Source organism: Phyllobates terribilis, unplaced genomic scaffold, assembly GCF_046119375.1.
Source record: "Phyllobates terribilis strain yellow unplaced genomic scaffold, ASM4611937v1 Scaffold_11__3_contigs__length_659146591, whole genome shotgun sequence".
NCBI classification, from domain to species: domain Eukaryota; kingdom Metazoa; phylum Chordata; class Amphibia; order Anura; family Dendrobatidae; genus Phyllobates; species Phyllobates terribilis.
Window position 1 is genome coordinate 610,088,139 of NW_027362771.1, and position 18,761 is coordinate 610,106,899.

At 36.7% G+C, this 18,761-nt stretch overlaps 12 non-coding genes across 12 annotated transcripts; all 12 read right to left on the reverse strand.

The window, feature by feature from the left end:
* Window positions 1-907: 907 nt before the first annotated feature.
* On the reverse strand, window positions 908-989 carry TRNAL-AAG (transfer RNA leucine (anticodon AAG)). Its single transcript has one exon. It is a non-coding gene; the product is annotated as a tRNA-Leu (tRNA).
* Window positions 990-2,350: 1,361 nt separating this feature from the next.
* TRNAL-AAG (transfer RNA leucine (anticodon AAG)) lies at window positions 2,351-2,432 on the reverse strand. The gene has a single exon. It is a non-coding gene; the product is annotated as a tRNA-Leu (tRNA).
* A 1,361-nt stretch (window positions 2,433-3,793) lies between these two features.
* Window positions 3,794-3,875, reverse strand: TRNAL-AAG (transfer RNA leucine (anticodon AAG)). Its single transcript has one exon. It is a non-coding gene; the product is annotated as a tRNA-Leu (tRNA).
* A 1,379-nt stretch (window positions 3,876-5,254) lies between these two features.
* Window positions 5,255-5,336, reverse strand: TRNAL-AAG (transfer RNA leucine (anticodon AAG)). The gene has a single exon. It is a non-coding gene; the product is annotated as a tRNA-Leu (tRNA).
* Window positions 5,337-6,711: 1,375 nt separating this feature from the next.
* On the reverse strand, window positions 6,712-6,793 carry TRNAL-AAG (transfer RNA leucine (anticodon AAG)). Its single transcript has one exon. It is a non-coding gene; the product is annotated as a tRNA-Leu (tRNA).
* A 1,361-nt stretch (window positions 6,794-8,154) lies between these two features.
* Window positions 8,155-8,236, reverse strand: TRNAL-AAG (transfer RNA leucine (anticodon AAG)). The gene has a single exon. It is a non-coding gene; the product is annotated as a tRNA-Leu (tRNA).
* A 1,379-nt stretch (window positions 8,237-9,615) lies between these two features.
* On the reverse strand, window positions 9,616-9,697 carry TRNAL-AAG (transfer RNA leucine (anticodon AAG)). The gene has a single exon. It is a non-coding gene; the product is annotated as a tRNA-Leu (tRNA).
* A 1,379-nt stretch (window positions 9,698-11,076) lies between these two features.
* Window positions 11,077-11,158, reverse strand: TRNAL-AAG (transfer RNA leucine (anticodon AAG)). Its single transcript has one exon. It is a non-coding gene; the product is annotated as a tRNA-Leu (tRNA).
* A 1,374-nt stretch (window positions 11,159-12,532) lies between these two features.
* Window positions 12,533-12,614, reverse strand: TRNAL-AAG (transfer RNA leucine (anticodon AAG)). Its single transcript has one exon. It is a non-coding gene; the product is annotated as a tRNA-Leu (tRNA).
* Window positions 12,615-13,993: 1,379 nt separating this feature from the next.
* Window positions 13,994-14,075, reverse strand: TRNAL-AAG (transfer RNA leucine (anticodon AAG)). Its single transcript has one exon. It is a non-coding gene; the product is annotated as a tRNA-Leu (tRNA).
* Window positions 14,076-16,910: 2,835 nt separating this feature from the next.
* Window positions 16,911-16,992, reverse strand: TRNAL-AAG (transfer RNA leucine (anticodon AAG)). The gene has a single exon. It is a non-coding gene; the product is annotated as a tRNA-Leu (tRNA).
* A 1,375-nt stretch (window positions 16,993-18,367) lies between these two features.
* Window positions 18,368-18,449, reverse strand: TRNAL-AAG (transfer RNA leucine (anticodon AAG)). Its single transcript has one exon. It is a non-coding gene; the product is annotated as a tRNA-Leu (tRNA).
* Between the last annotated feature and the right edge of the window lie 312 nt (window positions 18,450-18,761).

Sequence of the window (18,761 nt, forward strand, 5' to 3'; positions counted from 1 at the left end):
TATTGATAATCCTAAAAAGGCAGCAGGGATATGAGCTAGTAGTTAGACTTCATTTGACCAAGATTGATTTTGGCAAATATTGAGAATCGTTGATCATTGATTGAACTGACATCGATGTAACATAGATGGTAAATTATGTAATTAATTCTGATGCCTAAAGCCAACATGACTATTCATATGCTGTATTCTTATGTATGACTTGCTCACATGTTCCTTTTCTTCTACAGCACAGTGAAGATCACTTGATGTTACATTTGCTTTCTTAGAGAACACAGAAGCAAAACAGGAATTTAAAAGTTCAGTCTTCTCAACATCATTATTGACCACTTTACCCTTTTCATCCTTTAAAAACCCTATAGCATCTTTGGCTTTTCTTTAACTTTTGACTTACTTCCAAAATCCTTTCTTATTGCTTTTGGTCTCTCTTGCAAGCCTCACTTCATTACTGGCTTTAGCTCTTCTAACGCTAGCCGACCTTTCCCTGCAGACAGCATTATATTCTTCTTTAGATATGAACCCTTCTTTTCATTTGATATTCATTTCTTTGTTCCTTTTTAGCAAGCTTTTAAGTTCAGTATTCAGACATTCTGGTCTCCATAAATGCTTTCCATTCTTCCTTCTTTTTGGGATTGTTACTGATTGTGCAGTGAGAATTTAATTTAGCAAAATCCCCCATCCTTCCTGGACATTTCTTTCCTTTAGAACATCCTATTTTTCCTTCCTTTTTACTGAGTCCATTAAAAACTGCCTTTCTACAGTCCAATCTTAAAATCTGTATTCGCAGGTTTTCCACCTTTTGTAGTTCAAAAGTATAGGATAAAATTACTGCTGCCTCCTAAATTCTCAACCCCCTATACTTCCTCAACTGTTTCCTAATTTTTGGTTAAAATTAGATCCAAATAAATAATGGCAGTGGTGGGATTTGAAACCACGCCTCCAGAGAGACTGGAACCTTAATCCAGCGCCTTAGACCGCTCGGCCACGCTACCTCATACGGATGTTCAAACTTATTTAAATCAGAAATTTGCTAATGATATATGTTGCGGAAAACATTGTATAACTAATTAGACAAAAATACAAATGTTATTATGCATGAGCAACGCAATTATCAGGGATTTGTTTGTACATTGACTCTGGGGCACCATTTTGCAAAACATATGACTTGTATGCAGATATTTAACTAATCTTTCCTCTGTTGGCTCAACCGCTAATTTTTAGATATCACTAAATTAGGTGGTATAGATTACTTGCTATGATCTCCCACATACAGGACACTCAAACATGAAGGATTCCTACACCGCTGCCTGTACGTAACAGATAATCAGAAGCAGCAGCAAGGAAGACATTATACAGCAGTGCAGAGCAGTGTAGCTATGAGTTCATCACTAGGGTGACTTACTGGATAGCAGCAGAAGCAGCATGGCTCTGTTTATGTTTGCTAATCACTCTGCTCATCCTGTATTGATAATCCTAAAAAGGCAGCAGGGATATGAGCTAGCAGTTAGACTTCATTTGACCAAGATTGATTTTGGCAAATTTTGAGAATCGTTGATCACTGATTGAACTGACATCGATGTAACATAGATGGTAAATTATGTAATTAATTCTGATGCCTAAAGCCAACATGACTATTCATATGCTGTATTCTTATGTATGACTTGCTCACATGTTCCTTTTCTTCTACAGCACAGTGAAGATCACTTGATGTTACATATGCTTTCTTAGAGAACACAGAAGCAAAATAGGAATTTAAAAGTTCAGTTTTCTCAACATCATTATTGACCAATTTACCCTTTTCATCCTTTAAAAATCCTATAGCATCTTTGGCTTTTCTTTAACTTTTGACTTACTTCCAAAAACCTTTCTTATTGCCTTTGGTCTCTCTTGCAAGCCTCACTTCATTACTGGCTTTAGCTCTTCTATTGCTAGCCCAACTTTCCCTGCAGACAGCATTATATTCTTCTTTCCATTTGATATTCATTTCTTTGTTCCTTTTTAGCAAGCTTTTAAGTTCAGTATTCAGCCATCCTGGTCTCCATAAATGCTTTCCATTCTTCCTTCTTTTTGGGATTGTTACTGATTGTGCAGTGAGAGTTTAATTTAGCAAAATCTCCCATCCTTCCTGGACATTTCTTTCCTTTAGAACATCCTACTTTTCCTTCCTTTTTACTGAGTCCATTAAAAACTGCCTTTCTACAGTCCAATCTTAAAATCTCAGTTTTCGCAGGTTTTCCACCTTTTGTAGTTCAAAAGTATAGGATAGAATTACCGCTGTCTCCTAAATTCTCAATCCCCTTTACTTCCTTAACTGTTTCCTAATTTTTGGTAAAAATTAGATCCAAATAAATAATGGCAGCAGTGGGATTTGAACCCACGCCTCCAGAGAGACTGGAACCTTAATCCAGCGCCTTAGACCGCTCAGCCACGCTACCTCATACAGATGTTCAAACTTATTTAAATCAGAAATTTGCTAATGATATAAGTTGCAGAAAACATTGTATAACTAATTAGACAAAAATACAAATGTTATTATGCATGAGCAACGCAGTTATCAGGGATTTGTTTGTACATTGACTCTGGGGCACCATTTTACAAAACATATGACTTGTATCCAGATATTTAACTAATCTTTCCTCTGTTGGCTCAACCGCTAATTTTTAGATATCACTAAATTAGGTGGTATAGATTACTTGCTATGATCTCCCGCATACAGGACACTCAAACATGAAGGATTCCTACACCGCTGCCTGTACGTAACAGATAATCAGAAGCAGCAGCAAGGAAGACATTATACAGCAGTGCAGAGCAGTGTAGCTATGAGTTCATCACTAGGGTGACTTACTGGAAAGCAGCAGAAGCAGCATGGCTCTGTTTATGTTTGCTAATCACTCTGCTCATCCTGTATTGATAATCCTAAAAAGGCAGCAGGGATATGAGCTAGCAGTTAGACTTCATTTGACCAAGATTGATTTTGGCAAATTTTGAGAATCGTTGATCACTGATTGAACTGACATCGATGTAACATAGATGGTAAATTATGTAATTAATTCTGATGCCTAAAGCCAACATGACTATTCATATGCTGTATTCTTATGTATGACTTGCTCACATGTTCCTTTTCTTCTACAGCACAGTGAAGATCACTTTATGTTACATATGCTTTCTTAGAGAACACAGAAGCAAAATAGGAATTTAAAAGTTCAGTTTTCTCAACATCATTATTGACCACTTTACCCTTTTCATCCTTTAAAAATCCTATAGCATCTTTGGCTTTTCTTTAACTTTTGACTTACTTCCAAAAACCTTTCTTATTGCCTTTGGTCTCTCTTGCAAGCCTCACTTCATTACTGGCTTTAGCTCTTCTATTGCTAGCCCAACTTTCCCTGCAGACAGCATTATATTCTTCTTTCCATTTGATATTCATTTCTTTGTTCCTTTTTAGCAAGCTTTTAAGTTCAGTATTCAGCCATCCTGGTCTCCATAAATGCTTTCCATTCTTCCTTCTTTTTGGGATTGTTACTGATTGTGCAGTGAGAATTTAATTTAGCAAAATCTCCCATCCTTCCTGGACATTACTTTCCTTTAGAACATCCTACCTTTCCTTCCTTTTTACTGAGTCCATTAAAAACTGCCTTTCTACAGTCCAATCTTAAAATCTCAGTTTTCGCAGGTTTTCCACCTTTTGTAGTTCAAAAGTATAGGATAGAATTAACGCTGTCTCCTAAATTCTCAATCCCCTTTACTTTCTCAACTGTTTCCTAATTTTTGGTAAAAATTAGATCCAAATAAATAAAGGCAGCGGTGGGATTTGAACCCACGCCTCCAGAGAGACTGGAGCCTTAATCCAGCGCCTTAGACCACTCGGCCACACTACCTCATACGGATGTTCAAACTTATTTAAATTAGATATTTGCTAATGATATAAGTGGCAGAAAACATTGTATATCTAATTAGAGAAAAATACAAATGTTATTATGCATGAGCAACGTAATTATCAGGGATTTGTTTGTAAATTGACTCTGGGGCACCATTTTGCAAAACATATGACTTGTATCCAGATATTTAACTAATCTTTCCTCTGTTGGCTCATCCGCTAATTTTTAGATATCACTGAATTAGGTGGTATAGATTACTTGCTATGATCTCCCACATACAGGACACTCAAAAATGAAGGATTCCTACACCCCTGCCTGTACGTAACAGATAATCAGAAGCAGCAGCAAGTAAGACATTATACAGTAGTGCAGAGCAGTGTAGCAATGAGTTCGTCACTAGGGTGACTTACTGGAAAGCAGCAGAAGCAGCATGGCTCTGTTTATGTTTGCTAATCACTCTGCTCATCCTGTATTGATAATCCTAAAAAGGCAGCAGGGATATGAGCTAGCAGTAAGACTTCATTTGACCAAGATTGATTTTGGCAAATTTTGAGAATCGTTGATCATTGATTGAACTGACATCGATGTAACATAGATGGTAAATTATGTAATTAATTCTGATGCCTAAAGCCAACATGACTATTCATATGCCGTATTCTTATGTATGACTTGCTCACATGTTCCTTTTCTTCTACAGCACAGTGAAGATCACTTGATGTTACATTTGCTTTCTTAGAGAACACAGAAGCAAAACAGGAATTTAAAAGTTCAGTCTTCTCAACATCATTATTGACCACTTTACCCTTTTCATCCTTTAAAAACCCTATAGCATCTTTGGCTTTTCTTTAACTTTTGACTTACTTCCAAAATCCTTTCTTATTGCTTTTGGTCTCTCTTGCAAGCCTCACTTCATTACTGGCTTTAGCTCTTCTAACGCTAGCCCACCTTTCCCTGCAGACAGCATTATATTCTTCTTTAGATATGAACCCTTCTTTTCATTTGATATTCATTTCTTTGTTCCTTTTTAGCAAGCTTTTAAGTTCAGTGTTCAGACATTCTGGTCTCCATAAATGCTTTCCATTCTTCCTTCTTTTTGGGATTGTTACTGATTGTGCAGTGAGAATTTAATTTAGCAAAATCCCCCATCCTTCCTGGACATTTCTTTCCTTTAGAACATCCTATTTTTCCTTCCTTTTTACTGAGTCCATTAAAAACTGCCTTTCTACAGTCCAATCTTAAAATCTCAGTTTTCGCAGGTTTTCCACCTTTTGTAGTTCAAAAGTATAGGATAGAATTACTGCTGCCTCCTAAATTCTCAACCCCCTATACTTCCTCAACTGTTTCCTAATTTTTGGTAAAAATTAGATCCAAATAAATAATGGCAGTGGTGGGATTTGAACCCACGCCTCCAGAGAGACTGGAGCCTTAATCCAGCGCCTTAAACCGCTCGGCCACGCTACCTCATATGGATGTTCAAACTTATTTAAATCAGAAATTTGCTAATGATATAAGTTGCGGAAAACATTGTATAACTAATTAGACAAAAATACAAATGTTATTATGCATGAGCAACGCAATTATCAGGGATTTGTTTGTACATTGACTCTGGGGCACCATTTTGCAAAACATATGACTTGTATCCAGATATTTAACTAATCTTTCCTCTGTTGGCTCAATTTCTAATTTTTAGATATCACTGAATTAGGTGGTATAGATTACTTGCTATGATCTCCCACATACAGGACACTCAAACATGAAGGATTCCTACACCCCTGCCTGTACGTAACAGATAATCAGAAGCAGCAGCAAGGAAGACATTATACAGCAGTGCAGAGCAGTGTAGCTATGAATCCATCACTTGGGTGACTTACTGGAAAGCAGCAGAAGCAGCATGGCTCTGTTTATGTTTGCTAATCACTCTGCTCATCCTGTATTAATAATCCTAAAAAGGCAGCAGGGATATGAGCTAGCAGTTAGACTTCATTTGACCAAGATTGATATTGTCAAATTTTGAGAATCGTTGATCATTGATTGAACTGACATCGATGTAACATAGATGGTAAATTATGTAATTAATTCTGATGCCTAAAGCCAACATGACTATTCATATGCCGTATTGTTATGTATGACTTGCTCACATGTTCCTTTTCTTCTACAGCACAGTGAAGATCACTTGATGTTACATTTGCTTTCTTAGAGAACACAGAAGCAAAACAGGAATTTAAAAGTTCAGTCTTCTCAACATCATTATTGACCACTTTACCCTTTTCATCCTTTAAAAATCCTATAGCATCTTTGGCTTTTCTTTAACTTTTGACTTACTTCCAAAATCCTTTCTTATTGCTTTTGGTCTCTCTTGCAAGCCTCACTTCATTACTGGCTTTAGCTCTTCTAATGCTAGCCCAGCTTTCCCTGCAGACAGCATTATATTCTTTAGATATGAACCCTTCTTTTCATTTGATATTCATTTCTTTGTTCCTTTTTATCAAGCTTTTCATTTCAGTATTTAGCCATCCTGGTCTCCATAAATGCTTTCCATTCTTCCTTCTTTTCGGGATTGTTACTGATTGTGCAGTGAGAATTTAATTTAGCAAAATCTCCCATCCTTTCTGGACATTTTTTCCTTTATAACATTCTACCTTTCCTTCCTTTTTACTGAGTCCATTAAAAACTCCCTTTCTACAGTCCAATCTTAAAATCTTAGTTTTCACAGGTTTTCCACCTTTTGTAGTTCAAAAGTATAGGATAGAATTAACGCTGCCTCCTAAATTCTTAATCCCCTTTACTTCCTCAACTGTTTTCTAATTTTTGGTAAAAATTAGATCCAAATAAATAATGGCTGCGATGGGATTTGAACCCACGCCTCGAGAGAGACTGGAGCCTTAATCCAGCGCCTTAGACCGCTAGGCCACGCTACCTCATACGGATGTACAAACTTATTTAAATCAGAAATTTGCTAATGATATAAGTGGCAGAAAACATTGTATATCTAATTAGACAAAAATACATATGTTATTATGCATGAGCAACGTAGTTATCAGGGATTTGTTTTTACATTGACTCTGGGGCACCATTTTCCAAAACATATGACTTGTATCCAGATATTTAACTAATCTTTCCTTTGTTGGCTCATCCGCTAATTTTTAGATATCACTGAATTAGGTGGTATAGATTACTTGCTATGATCTCCCACATACAGGACACTCAAACATGAAGGATTCCTACACCCCAGCCTGTACGTAACAGATAATCAGAAGCAGCAGCAAGGAAGACATTATACAGCAGTGCAGAGCAGTGTAGCTATGAATCCATCACTAGGGTGACTTACTGGAAAGCAGCAGAAGCAGCATGGCTCTGTTTATGTTTGCTAATCACTCTGCTCATCCTGTATTGATAATCCTAAAAAGGCAGCAGGGATATGAGCTAGCAGTTAGACTTCATTTGACCAAGATTGATTTTGGCAAATTTTGAGAATGGTTGATCATTGATTGAACTGACATGGATGTAACATAGATGGTAAATTATGTAATTAATTCTGATGCCTAAAGCCAACATGACTATTCATATGCCGTATTGTTATGTATGACTTGCTCACATGTTCCTTTTCTTCTACAGCACAGTGAAGATCACTTGATGTTACATTTGCTTTCTTAGAGAACACAGAAGCAAAATAGGAATTTAAAAGTTCAGTTTTCTCAACATCATTATTGACCACTTTACCCTTTTCATCCTTTAAAAATCCTATAGCATCTTTGGCTTTTCTTTAACTTTTGACTTACTTCCAAAAACCTTTCTTATTGCCTTTGGTCTCTCTTGCAAGCCTCACTTCATTACTGGCTTTAGCTCTTCTATTGCTAGCCCAACTTTCCCTGCAGACAGCATTATATTCTTCTTTCCATTTGATATTCATTTCTTTGTTCCTTTTTAGCAAGCTTTTAAGTTCAGTATTCAGCCATCCTGGTCTCCATAAATGCTTTCCATTCTTCCTTCTTTTTGGGATTGTTACTGATTGTGCAGTGAGAATTTAATTTAGCAAAATCTCCCATCCTTCCTGGACATTACTTTCCTTTAGAACATCCTACCTTTCCTTCCTTTTTACTGAGTCCATTAAAATCTGCCTTTCTACAGTCCAATCTTAAAATCTCAGTTTTCGCAGGTTTTCCACCTTTTGTAGTTCAAAAGTATAGGATAGAATTAACGCTGTATCCTAAATTCTCAATCCCCTTTACTTCCTCAACTGTTTCCTAATTTTTGGTAAAAATTAGATCCAAATAAATAAAGGCAGCGGTGGGATTTGAACCCACGCCTCCAGAGAGACTGGAGCCTTAATCCAGCACCTTAGACTTCTCGGCCACACTACCTCATACGGATGTTCAAACTTATTTAAATTAGATATTTGCTAATGATATAAGTGGCAGAAAACATTGTATATCTAATTAGAGAAAAATACAAATGTTATTATGCATGAGCAACGTAATTATCAGCGATTTGTTTGTACATTGACTCTGGGGCACCATTTTGCAAAACATATGACTTGTATCCAGATATTTAACTAATCTTTCCTCTGTTGGCTCAACCGCTAATTTTTAGATATCACTGAATTAGGTGGTATAGATTACTTGCTATGATCTCCCACATACAGGACACTCAAAAATGAAGGATTCCTACACCCCTGCCTGTACGTAACAGATAATCAGAAGCAGCAGTAAGTAAGACATTATACAGTAGTGCAGAGCAGTGTAGCAATGAGTTCGTCACTAGGGTGACTTACTGGAAAGCAGCAGAAGCAGCATGGCTCTGTTTATGTTTGCTAATCACTCTGCTCATCCTGTATTGATAATCCTAAAAAGGCAGCAGGGATATGAGCTAGCAGTTAGACTTCATTTGACCAAGATTGATTTTGGCAAATTTTGAGAATCGTTGATCATTGATTGAACTGACATCGATGTAACATAGATGGTAAATTATGTAACTAATTCTGATGCCTAAAGCCAACATGACTATTCATATGCCGTATTCTTATGTATGACTTGCTCACATGTTCCTTTTCTTCTACAGCACAGTGAAGATCACTTGATGTTACATTTGCTTTCTTAGAGAAAACAGAAGCAAAACAGGAATTTAAAAGTTCAGTCTTCTCAACATCATTATTGACCACTTTACCCTTTTCATCCTTTAAAAACCCTATAGCATCTTTGGCTTTTCTTTAACTTTTGACTTACTTCCAAAATCCTTTCTTATTGCTTTTGGTCTCTCTTGCAAGCCTCACTTCATTACTGGCTTTAGCTCTTCTAACGCTAGCCCACCTTTCCCTGCAGACTGCATTATATTCTTCTTTAGATATGAACCCTTCTTTTCATTTGATATTCATTTCTTTGTTCCTTTTTAGCAAGCTTTTAAGTTCAGTATTCAGACATTCTGGTCTCCATAAATGCTTTCCATTCTTCCTTCTTTTTGGGATTGTTACTGATTGTGCAGTGAGAATTTAATTTAGCAAAATCCCCCATCCTTCCTGGACATTTCTTTCCTTTAGAACATCCTATTTTTCCTTCCTTTTTACTGAGTCCATTAAAAACTGCCTTTCTACAGTCCAATCTTAAAATCTCAGTTTTCGCAGGTTTTCCACCTTTTGTAGTTCAAAAGTATAGGATAAAATTACTGCTGCCTCCTAAATTCTCAACCCCCTATACTTCCTCAACTGTTTCCTAATTTTTGGTAAAAATTAGTTCCAAATAAATAATGGCAGTGGTGGGATTTGAACCCACGCCTCCAGAGAGACTGGAGCCTTAATCCAGCGCCTTAGACCGCTCGGCCACGCTACCTCATAAGGATGTTCAAACTTATTTAAATCAGAAATTTGCTAATGATATAAGTTGCGGAAAACATTGTATAACTAATTAGACAAAAATACAAATGTTATTATGCATGAGCAACGCAATTATCAGGGATTTGTTTGTACATTGACTCTGGGGCACCATTTTGCAAAACATATGACTTGTATGCAGATATTTAACTAATCTTTCCTCTGTTGGCTCAACCGCTAATTTTTAGATATCACTAAATTAGGTGGTATAGATTACTTGCTATGATCTCCCACATACAGGACACTCAAACATGAAGGATTCCTACACCGCTGCCTGTACGTAACAGATAATCAGAAGCAGCAGCAAGGAAGACATTATACAGCAGTGCAGAGCAGTGTAGCTATGAGTTCATCACTAGGGTGACTTACTGGAAAGCAGCAGAAGCAGCATGGCTCTGTTTATGTTTGCTAATCACTCTGCTCATCCTGTATTGATAATCCTAAAAAGGCAGCAGGGATATGAGCTAGCAGTTAGACTTCATTTGACCAAGATTGATTTTGGCAAATTTTGAGAATCGTTGATCACTGATTGAACTGACATTGATGTAACATAGATGGTAAATTATGTAATTAATTCTGATGCCTAAAGCCAACATGACTATTCATATGCCATAATCTTATGTATGACTTGCTCACATGTTCCTTTTCTTCTACAGCACAGTGAAGATCACTTGATGTTACATTTGCTTTCTTAGAGAACACAGAAGCAAAACAGGAATTTAAAAGTTTAGTCTTCTCAACATCATTATTGACCACTTTACCCTTTTCATCCTTTAAAAATCCTATAGCATCTTTGGCTTTTCTTTAACTTTTGACTTACTTCCAAAATCCTTTCTTATTGCTTTTGGTCTCTCTTGCAAGCCTCACTTCATTACTGGCTTTAGCTCTTCTACCGCTAGCCCACCTTTCCCTGCAGACAGCATTATATTCTTCTTTAGATATGAACCCTTCTTTTCATTTGATATTCATTTCTTTGTTCCTTTTTAGCAAGCTTTTAAGTTCAGTATTCAGCCATCCTGGTCTCCATAAATGCTTTCAATTCTTCCTTCTTTTTGGGATTGTTACTGATTGTGCAGTGAGAATTTAATTTAGCAAAATCTCCCATCCTTCCTGGACATTTCTTTCCTTTAGAACATCCTACTTTTCCTTCCTTTTTACTGAGTCCATTAAAAACTGCCTTTCTACAGTCCAATCTTAAAATCTCAGTTTTCGCAGGTTTTCCACCTTTTGTAGTTCAAAAGTATAGGATAGAATTACCGCTGTCTCCTAAATTCTCAATCCCCTTTACTTCCTCAACTGTTTCCTAATTTTTGGTAAAAATTAGATCCAAATAAATAATGGCAGCGGTGGGATTTGAACCCACGCCTCCAGAGAGACTGGAGCCTTAATCCAGCGCCTTAGACCGCTCGGCCACACTACCTCATACGGATGTTCAAACTTATTTAAATCAGATATTTGCTAATGATATAAGTGGCAGAAAACATTGTATATCTAATTAGACAAAAATACAAATGTTATTATGCATGAGAAACGTAATTCTAGTGATTTGTTTGTACATTGACTCTGGGGCACCATTTTGCAAAACATATGACTTGTATCCAGATATTTAACTAATCTTTCCTCTGTTGGCTCAATTTCTAATTTTTAGATATCACTGAATTAGGTGGTATAGATTACTTGCTATGATCTCCCACATACAGGACACTCAAACATGAAGGATTCCTACACCCCTGCCTGTACGTAACAGATAATCAGAAGCAGCAGCAAGGAAGACATTATACAGCAGTGCAGAGCAGTGTAGCTATGAATCCATCACTTGGGTGACTTACTGGAAAGCAGCAGAAGCAGCATGGCTCTGTTTATGTTTGCTAATCACTCTGCTCATCCTGTATTAATAATCCTAAAAAGGCAGCAGGGATATGAGCTAGCAGTTAGACTTCATTTGACCAAGATTGATATTGAAAAATTTTGAGAATCGTTGATCATTGATTGAACTGACATCGATGTAACATAGATGGTAAATTATGTAATTAATTCTGATGCCTAAAGCCAACATGACTATTCATATGCCGTATTGTTATGTATGACTTGCTCACATGTTCCTTTTCTTCTACAGCACAGTGAAGATCACTTGATGTTACATTTGCTTTCTTAGAGAACACAGAAGCAAAACAGGAATTTAAAAGTTCAGTCTTCTCAACATCATTATTGACCACTTTACCCTTTTCATCCTTTAAAAATCCTATAGCATCTTTGGCTTTTCTTTAACTTTTGACTTACTTCTAAAATCCTTTCTTATTGCTTTTGGTCTCTCTTGCAAGCCTCACTTCATTACTGGCTTTAGCTCTTCTAATGCTAGCCCAGCTTTCCCTGCAGACAGCATTATATTCTTTAGATATGAACCCTTCTTTTCATTTGATATTCATTTCTTTGTTCCTTTTTATCAAGCTTTTCATTTCAGTATTCAGCCATCCTGGTCTCCATAAATGCTTTCCATTCTTCCTTCTTTTCGGGATTGTTACTGATTGTGCAGTGAGAATTTAATTTAGCAAAATCTCCCATCCTTTCTGGACATTTTTTCCTTTATAACATTCTACCTTTCCTTCCTTTTTACTGAGTCCATTAAAAACTCCCTTTCTACAGTCCAATCTTAAAATCTTAGTTTTCACAGGTTTTCCACCTTTTGTAGTTCAAAAGTATAGGATAGAATTAACGCTGCCTCCTAAATTCTTAATCCCCTTTACTTCCTCAACTGTTTTCTAATTTTTGGTAAAAATTAGATCCAAATAAATAATGGCTGCGATGGGATTTGAACCCACGCCTCGAGAGAGACTGGAGCCTTAATCCAGCGCCTTAGACCGCTCGGCCACGCTACCTCATACGGATGTACAAACTTATTTAAATCAGAAATTTGCTAATGATATAAGTGGCAGAAAACATTGTATATCTAATTAGACAAAAATACATATGTTATTATGCATGAGCAACGTAGTTATCAGGGATTTGTTTTTACATTGACTCTGGGGCACCATTTTGCAAAACATATGACTTGTATCCAGATATTTAACTAATCTTTCCTTTGTTGGCTCATCTGCTAATTTTTAGATATTACTGAATTAGGTGGTATAGATTACTTGCTATGATCTCCCACATACAGGACACTCAAACATGAAGGATTCCTACACCCCAGCCTGTACGTAACAGATAATCAGAAGCAGCAGCAAGGAAGACATTATACAGCAGTGCAGAGCAGTGTAGCTATGAATCCATCACTAGGGTGACTTACTGGAAAGCAGCAGAAGCAGCATGTCTCTGTTTATGTTTGCTAATCACTCTGCTCATCCTGTATTGATAATCCTAAAAAGGCAGCAGGGATATGAGCTAGCAGTTCGACTTCATTTGACCAAGATTGATTTTGGCAAATTTTGAGAATCGTTGATCATTGATTGAACTGACATGGATGTAACATAGATGGTAAATTATGTAATTAATTCTGATGCCTAAAGCCAACATGACTATTCATATGCCGTATTTTTATGTATGACTTGCTCACATGTTCCTTTTCTTCTCCAGCACAGTGAAGATCACTTGATGTTACATCTGCTTTCTTAGAGAACACAGAAGCAAAACAGGAATTTAAAAGTTTAGTCTTCTCAACATCATTATTGACCACTTTACCCTTTTCATCCTTTAAAAATCCTATAGCATCTTTGGCTTTTCTTTAACTTTTGACTTACTTCCAAAATCCTTTCTTATTGCTTTTGGTCTCTCTTGCAAGCCTCACTTCATTACTGGCTTTAGCTCTTCTACCGCTAGCCCACCTTTCCCTGCAGACAGCATTATATTCTTCTTTAGAAATGAACCCTTCTTTTCATTTGATATTCATTTCTTTGTTCCTTTTTAGCAAGCTTTTAAGTTCAGTATTCAGCCATCCTGGTCTCCATAAATGCTTTCCATTCTTCCTTCTTTTTGGGATTGTTACTGATTGTGCAGTGAGAATTTAATTTAGCAAAATCTCCCATCCTTCCTGGACATTTCTTTCCTTTAGAACATCCTACTTTTCCTTCCTTTTTACTGAGTCCATTAAAAACTGCCTTTCTACAGTCCAATCTTAAAATCTCAGTTTTCGCAGGTTTTCCACCTTTTGTAGTTCAAAAGTATAGGATAGAATTACCGCTGTCTTCTAAATTCTCAATCCCCTTTACTTCCTCAACTGTTTCCTAATTTTTGGTAAAAATTAGATCCAAATAAATAATGGCAGCGGTGGGATTTGAACCCACGCCTCCAGAGAGACTGGAGCCTTAATCCAGCGCCTTAGACCGCTCGGCCACACTACCTCATACGGATATTCAAACTTATTTAAATCAGATATTTGCTAATGATATAAGTGGCAGAAAACATTGTATATCTAATTAGACAAAAATACAAATGTTATTATGCATGAGAAACGTAATTCTAGGGATTTGTTTGTACATTGACTCTGGGGCACCATTTTGCAAAACATATGACTTGTATCCAGATATTTAACTAATCTTTCCTCTGTTGGCTCAATTTCTAATTTTTAGATATCACTGAATTAGGTGGTATAGATTACTTGCTATGATCTCCCACATACAGGACACTCAAACATGAAGGATTCCTACACCCCTGCCTGTACGTAACAGATAATCAGAAGCAGCAGCAAGGAAGACATTATACAGCAGTGCAGAGCAGTGTAGCTATGAATCCATCACTTGGGTGACTTACTGGAAAGCAGCAGAAGCAGCATGGCTCTGTTTATGTTTGCTAATCACTCTGCTCATCCTGTATTAATAATCCTAAAAAGGCAGCAGGGATATGAGCTAGCAGTTAGACTTCATTTGACCAAGATTGATATTGAAAAATTTTGAGAATCGTTGATCATTGATTGAACTGACATCGATGTAACATAGATGGTAAATTATGTAATTAATTCTGATGCCTAAAGCCAACATGACTATTCATATGCCGTATTGTTATGTATGACTTGCTCACATGTTCCTTTTCTTCTACAGCACAGTGAAGATCACTTGATGTTACATTTGCTTTCTTAGAGAACACAGAAGCAAAACAGGAATTTAAAAGTTCAGTCTTCTCAACATCATTATTGACCACTTTACCCTTTTCATCCTTTAAAAATCCTATAGCATCTTTGGCTTTTCTTTAACTTTTGACTTACTTCTAAAATCCTTTCTTATTGCTTTTGGTCTCTCTTGCAAGCCTCACTTCATTACTGGCTTTAGCTCTTCTAATGCTAGCCCAGCTTTCCCTGCAGACAGCATTATATTCTTTAGATATGAACCCTTCTTTTCATTTGATATTCATTTCTTTGTTCCTTTTTATCAAGCTTTTCATTTCAGTATTCAGCCATCCTGGTCTCCATAAATGCTTTCCATTCTTCCTTCTTTTCGGGATTGTTACTGATTGTGCAGTGAGAATTTAATTTAGCAAAATCTCCCATCCTTTCTGGACATTTTTTCCTTTATAACATTTTACCTTTCCTTCCTTTTTACTGAGTCCATTAAAAACTCCCTTTCTACAGTCCAATCTTAAAATCTTAGTTTTCACAGGTTTTCCACCTTTTGTAGTTCAAAAGTATAGGATAGAATTAACGCTGCCTCCTAAATTCTTAATCCCCTTTACTTCCTCAACTGTTTTCTAATTTTTAGTAAAAATTAGATCCAAATAAATAATGGCTGTGATGGGATTTGAACCCACGCCTCGAGAGAGACTGGAGCCTTAATCCAGCACCTTAGACCGCTCGGCCACGCTACCTCATACGGATGTACAAACTTATTTAAATCAGAAATTTGCTAATGATATAAGTGGCAGAAAACATTGTATATCTAATTAGACAAAAATACATATGTTATTATGCATGAGCAACGTAGTTATCAGGGATTTGTTTTTACATTGACTCTGGGGCACCATTTTGCAAAACATATGACTTGTATCCAGATATTTAACTAATCTTTCCTTTGTTGGCTCATCCGCTAATTTTTAGATATCACTGAATTAGGTGGTATAGATTACTTGCTATGATCTCCCACATACAGGACACTCAAACATGAAGGATTCCTACACCCCAGCCTGTACGTAACAGATAATCAGAAGCAGCAGCAAGGAAGACATTATACAGCAGTGCAGAGCAGTGTAGCTATGAATCCATCACTAGGGTGACTTACTGGAAAGCAGCAGAAGCAGCATGTCTCTGTTTATGTTTGCTAATCACTCTGCTCATCCTGTATTGATAATCCTAAAAAGGCAGCAGGGATATGAGCTAGCAGTTCGACTTCATTTGACCAAGATTGATTTTGGCAAATTTTGAGAATCGTTGATCATTGATTGAACTGACATGGATGTAACATAGATGGTAAATTATGTAATTAATTCTGATGCCTAAAGCCAACATGACTATTCATATGCCGTATTGTTATGTATGACTTGCTCACATGTTCCTTTTCTTCTACAGCACAGTGAAGATCACTTGATGTTACATTTGCTTTCTTAGAGAACACAGAAGCAAAACAGGAATTTAAAAGTTTAGTCTTCTCAACATCATTATTGACCACTTTACCCTTTTCATCCTTTAAAAATCCTATAGCATCTTTGGCTTTTCTTTAACTTTTGACTTACTTCCAAAATCCTTTCTTATTGCTTTTGGTCTCTCTTGCAAGCCTCACTTCATTACTGGCTTTAGCTCTTCTACCGCTAGCCCACCTTTCCCTGCAGACAGCATTATATTCTTCTTTAGATATGAACCCTTCTTTTCATTTGATATTCATTTCTTTGTTCCTTTTTAGCAAGCTTTTAAGTTCAGTATTCAGCCATCCTGGTCTCCATAAATGCTTTCCATTCTTCCTTCTTTTTGGTATTGTTACTGATTGTGCAGTGAGAATTTAATTTAGCAAAATCTCCCATCCTTCCTGGACATTTCTTTCCTTTAGAACATCCTACTTTTCCTTCCTTTTTACTGAGTCCATTAAAAACTGCCTTTCTACAGTCCAATCTTAAAATCTCAGTTTTCGCAGGTTTTCCACCTTTTGTAGTTCAAAAGTATAGGATAGAATTACCGCTGTCTCCTAAATTCTCAATCCCCTTTACTTCCTCAACTGTTTCCTAATTTTTGGTAAAAATTAGATCCAAATAAAAAATGGCAGCAGTGGGATTTGAACCCACGCCTCCAGAGAGACTGGAGCCTTAATCCAGCGCCTTAGACCGCTCGGCCACACTACCTCATACGGATGATCAAACTTATTTAAATCAGATATTTGCTAATGATATAAGTGGCAGAAAACATTGTATATCTAATTAGACAAAAATACAAATGTTATTATGCATGAGCAACGTAATTATTAGGGATTTGTTTGTACATTGACTCTGGGGCACCATTTTGCAAAACATATGACTTGTATCCAGATATTTAACTAATCTTTCCTCTGTTGGCTCAATTTCTAATTTTTAGATATCACTGAATTAGGTGGTATAGATTACTTGCTATGATCTCCCACATACAGGACACTCAAACATGAAGGATTCCTACACCCCTGCCTGTACGTAACAGATAATCAGAAGCAGCAGCAAGGAAGACATTATACAGCAGTGCAGAGCAGTGTAGCTATGAATCCATCACTTGGGTGACTTACTGGAAAGCAGCAGAAGCAGCATGGCTCTGTTTATGTTTGCTAATCACTCTGCTCATCCTGTATTAATAATCCTAAAAAGGCAGCAGGGATATGAGCTAGCAGTTAGACTTCATTTGACCAAGATTGATATTGTCAAATTTTGAGAATCGTTGATCATTGATTGAACTGACATCGATGTAACATAGATGGTAAATTATGTAATTAATTCTGATGCCTAAAGCCAACATGACTATTCATATGCCGTATTGTTATGTATGACTTGCTCACATGTTCCTTTTCTTCTACAGCACAGTGAAGATCACTTGATGTTACATTTGCTTTCTTAGAGAACACAGAAGCAAAACAGGAATTTAAAAGTTCAGTCTTCTCAACATCATTATTGACCACTTTACCCTTTTCATCCTTTAAAAATCCTATAGCATCTTTAGCTTTTCTTTAACTTTTGACTTACTTCCAAAATCCTTTCTTATTGCTTTTGGTCTCTCTTGCAAGCCTCACTTCATTACTGGCTTTAGCTCTTCTAATGCTAGCCCAGCTTTCCCTGCAGACAGCATTATATTCTTTAGATATGAACCCTTCTTTTCATTTGATATTCATTTCTTTGTTCCTTTTTATCAAGCTTTTCATTTCAGTATTTAGCCATCCTGGTCTCCATAAATGCTTTCCATTCTTCCTTCTTTTCGGGATTGTTACTGATTGTGCAGTGAGAATTTAATTTAGCAAAATCTCCCATCCATTCTGGACATTTTTTCCTTTATAACATTCTACCTTTCCTTCCTTTTTACTGAGTCCATTAAAAACTCCCTTTCTACAGTCCAATCTTAAAATCTTAGTTTTCACAGGTTTTCCACCTTTTGTAGTTCAAAATTATAGGATAGAATTAACGCTGCCTCCTAAATTCTTAATCCCCTTTACTTCCTCAACTGTTTTCTAATTTTTGGTAAAAATTAGATCCAAATAATTAATGGCTGCGATGGGATTTGAACCCACGCCTCGAGAGAGACTGGAGCCTTAATCCAGCGCCTTAGACCGCTAGGCCACGCTACCTCATACGGATGTACAAACTTATTTAAATCAGAAATTTGCTAATGATATAAGTGGCAGAAAACATTGTATATCTAATTAGACAAAAATACATATGTTATTATGCATGAGCAACGTAGTTATCAGGGATTTGTTTTTACATTGACTCTGGGGCACCATTTTGCAAAACATATGACTTGTATCCAGATATTTAACTAATCTTTCCTTTGTTGGCTCATCCGCTAATTTTTAGATATCACTGAATTAGGTGGTATAGATTACTTGCTATGATCTCCCACATACAGGACACTCAAACATGAAGGATTCCTACACCCC